Genomic DNA, 4,682 nt, shown 5'->3' with positions numbered 1-4,682 from the left:
AGAGGCAACTAAAATCAATCAAATAAAAGATCCTTTCTGAATATCATCTCATGGACACTGAACTAAATGCGTCTTTCTGACCGGGAGCTGACACCGTGTTGATGAGTTACACCTTGGTGAGGAAGCTCTGATTTGACAGGTAATTTGACAGGTAAAAATAGTTCGGGTCGGACCAGAATTATTTGCCTGATGGTGGTTCGGGCTTCTAATGAGTTTACATTTAATGAATTTGGAGCACACAGAGAAAACCTAAAGAGAATGTGATCTACTTATTGTAGTTTAAGTAGAGGAATAACAGCTGACTGTTGAGAGAGTAAAGAAATTAAAAGTGCAGATCTGTTAGGCAGAAACAAGCGCAGTGCGCTGGGTAATAAATGCGCATAAATGCTCCACCGTTATGCTCCAATTAATCACACGAAACGACAAACGCCAAATATATAATATATAGTTACACTGCTTACATTAATGGTGTTTTAAAAACAAAACCAGTAGAAACTTAACTGAGTTAATATGTCAGATTCCCTCCTCACCCTCGTCTTGATAAGAACATAAGAACAGAGAGCAGTCCGCTGTTTCTGTCCAGAATGTGATCAAGCGTACAGCTGACAGTTGATGGAGTCAGCGCAGACAGTTTCAACTTTATGCACAGAGAACATCGTGGAGCTCATTATTAATCATACTAAGAACAATATCTGTCAGAGAATCATCTCTGATCTGGACTCTTTTACGGACCAGAGACTATGGAGCGCCTAGCGCAGCTGATCCGCTTCTGCTGGGTTTTTCTCCCGCTGCGGGATCAGGAAACGATCAGAGTTCTGTCGTCTTCTAATCACGTCATTTCGTAAAATGTTACCTGATTTCAAAAATGTTCTCGCAAAGAAATAATAAATGTTTCATTTATGACTACAAATTGGAAATAAAATGATTTTTTTCTTAGATGGACAACAAAAAAACTCTAGTGCAACCTCTGCTCCAAACTACGAACATTGTCGGCCCCTCTTCATTTTTTTTCTCTTTTTTGCGGAGGATCAATAAATAACTTATTGGTGTTTTACCATGACCACCAGGTATGAAGTGTGCTTTAGCCTTTGAGTTGCACCACAGCGCAGCAACTGAAATATCCAGGAGAACAATTTCAGCTTGTTTTTGTGAGTATAAAGGAGGCTGGTATTGCGCCTGATAAAAATCTATTTATTTATGTCATCACATGGACTTATATAAAGTTTTATACATTTTCTTTTCATATATTTATTATTGTTTTTCTTCTTTAGATATTAGGTTGGCTTAGAATGATTCCAAATAATGTACAGGAATAACCTGGTGCTGTTACATGTCAATCATCCAATCAAATGACAGGGGGGGGGGGGCACTGGCCCCTCTTCTGGCTCCGCCACTATGCAAGAGTATCGATTCATATACATAGTTGGCTTAATGTACGTTTATTTCTTTGGATATCACGGTATATACAACTGTTTATTATGTTAACCGAACATTAAAACTGTCAGAAAAATCTGGAGGCCATTTGAGTTAACATTATTTAGCTGTGGAGCTCCTTTTCCTTAAGTTTTTGGTTGTAGACTGATAAGTACTGTTATGGTCTGTAAGATATATTTATTCTCAGTACTAGATATGGTCTCAACAAACCTATGGCACTTCAACAATATTATTTTACCTTTTATCTGGAAATAGTGTGTTTATTCTTGCCATACAGTCTTCTGTAGTAATTATTGCTCAAAATGTCTTGCCATACGAGTTTATTCCTCTGTATTTACTTTAGTTTCTTAGTTTATTCTTGCATTTTGTTCTTCATTCATTTCCATTTAGTTTCCTTTGATTAGTATTGTCCTCTCTTTTTTATTGCTATGTTCACTTTTAGTTTCTTTCCTGTTGCTAGATTTATTTTATCATTTATTGACGACGCTCACCATCAGTAATCTTCACTCATCACCTGCTGCGCTGCCTAATTATCATGTGTTTCACATCATGTGTTGATTTTTCACATTAATTCACATCTAGTTCGTCGCTCAGTTTTATGTCCCGTTTCTCCTGTTTCAGGGTTTTGCGCAATGCGCGCATCATTTTTTTTAACCCCCTAAGGTGCAGGGAGGTTGGGAAACATAACGATGGGGAAAAGGCAGACTGACATAAACCTTTTAAAACAACTTCGGTATTCTGATTATTGAAATTTAAATGTGCTGTGGTACAGTTGTTCTACCAAACCCGTTTCATACCAGACCACTTGCAGCACCGGTGTTAACGCTATAAAATGAAGGCTCTCTATCGTGGAGCACCCATGGAGGGATTTTTTTTAAATGGGTTCATTTTTCAGAGGGATACAAAGTGCTTCTTTGTGTGCTTTGGAATTTCTGTGCTGATGAATTTTTTGGTGAAGCGATAAAAGCTGGGTAGCTCTTGAATTGCTACAAATAAAGCTGTATGTCCCTCAGCCCACTAGCTGCAATGTTGACACTTTGAGACCTAAATTCTGAACATCATGGCATGGAGTGCATCCCAGTTTTTCATGTCTGGCATATAACCATTCATTTTAGCTTTTAAACTGGTTATATTGATCTTTTGTCCAGACAGAGGGACACAAGATCAATAAACATGACCAGAATAAACATGACCTGTTTATTCTGAATATACTGCAGCTTCCACTTCGTCTTCCTAACATGGCACCTTGTGATGGAGACCAGGGGTTCCATCCCATGTTGATTATTGATATTATGTTATTTATTTTTCAGTTCAAATGTGTTTTGTATCAGTTCTTTATTTCAGTTACTTTGACATTTGGTGAACATTCTTTTGGGTAGGGAGACTGGCCATCTTTCCTGTTCAGAGAATGTGGGNTTTTGTATCAGTTCTTTATTTCAGTTACTTTGACATTTGGTGAACATTCTTTTGGGTAGGGAGACTGGCCATCTTTCCTGTTCAGAGAATGTGGGGGGGGGGGATGTCAGTTTGTTTTGATTTAGATTAGTCAATTTGAGTTAATTGAGTACTTGCCTTTCTGGGTGTGTCTCAGCAAGTTGGAGCAGAGAGGGTGACAAATGCTCCTGGAACATACCAGCTTCCATTAAGAGGGGTAACACTCTGAGGATTTTTTTTGTTACCTTTACTTTTTGATTGACCTTAGAATAGTTTAGTTTTAATAATTTGCATGCATGTAAATATTTGTTGGATCGTTTATTGCTGTTAGGTTTGTGTAAAAAGTGTTTGTTGTTTGTCCTTTTTTGATCACCCCTTCACCTGGTGTAAGCGGAACTTGCCTCAGGTATAAATGTAAGCTGCTTTGTTTCACTAAAAAAGAGAGGGTGTTGGTGTAACTTGGAGCTCCCGAATAAAAGCACCTCAAAGACATATTGTCGCCTCACTTCCTCCTTACTAACGCAGAGCCTCCGCCGGTCAAAGTGACACACCTCCTCACCCCGACTCTCAGACTGATGGGAGGGACCACAGAGCTCTGTTAAGTTAAAAGCACATCTTCTGAAGTTGGGATATTTGTCCTCCAACAGGTTCCAGAGGAATCACCTCAAACCAGATGTTGRACTGGATTTTATTTCACTGTCATTTGTGAATGTTAGAGCCTCATTTTCAACAGTTTAGCTATAAAGGTTGAAAAAGGTTATCATTTTGGAGAAAGTCTCATCAACATAAATATTTCCACTAAATAAGAGACAAAAAAAATTGTTTGATAGAGGAAAAATGTCTCAGACTCTAAGCTCAAAGCAAGATGCCCAAACATTTTTTTTTAAATCATACAGTCGAGCAGTTTTTTCAAGTTAGCTAATCAACCACGCTGTGTTCACTTGTAGTAATCGCAAAATAAAGATCAAGCCAGAAAAAAAAACTGTTACAGACTGAATATTCTGTTCTTCGTGTGGGTAATGTTTGTGTGTTTTTATCGCTGAATCTTAACACAACGGATCTGAGTGTAAAGCAAACATTTGGTGCATCTTTAACCTTCTAGCTTAAAGGCGTTAAAATGTCGAAATGGACGTTTTTCACAAATTTTGAATTTCCCCCTATATTTTAACGTTAAGATAATTCACACACCTAGCAGCGCACATGAGCATGGATGAAGTTCTCAGTCATGCGAGATGCGAAGAAAATTGGAAAACTGAGCGGTAAGAAAATATTTTTGAGGCGTTCAGTTTCTAAGCAAAATAACCTGCTATTAAGTCATTTTCAGATTATTATTATTGAGTGTGGCATTTTTCTTTTCATATACCAAACATTGTTCGAGAAGCCATGCAGGTCAGTTGATATGGTGCTGGCGGTTTTGTGATTTTGTTCAAGTGCGCGTCGATATGAGTGGTAGGTTGAAGTGTATTTATGTTTGAGTGGCATTATATGTGTATTTTAGTACTTTGTACATTTTCTGTTGTTAGATTTATTCTATCTAGAACAGAGGTCTCATTATTGCGGCCCGCAGGATGATGTCTCGTAGTCCCCACCGTGATATAAAAGTATAATATTAGTGCGGCCCACAGGGTGAGCGGACCTCTGAGGGAAGTCCCACCCGCCGTTCCTCGTCATGGCTGACATTCGGTGCTAGGCTAAGCTACACTGACTATGGCAAGCCGTTTTAACATAAATTCGGTTTCGTTTGACTATCCGTAATTAGATTCCAGATATCTAAAAATGCATTTTGACTAGACAAAACTACATTTTGACTATCC

This window comes from Poecilia reticulata, linkage group LG6, assembly GCF_000633615.1.
Source record: "Poecilia reticulata strain Guanapo linkage group LG6, Guppy_female_1.0+MT, whole genome shotgun sequence".
In the NCBI taxonomy this organism is placed as follows: domain Eukaryota; kingdom Metazoa; phylum Chordata; class Actinopteri; order Cyprinodontiformes; family Poeciliidae; genus Poecilia; species Poecilia reticulata.
The sequence above is the reverse complement of the archived record's forward strand: the minus strand, read 5'-3'. Positions refer to the sequence as shown.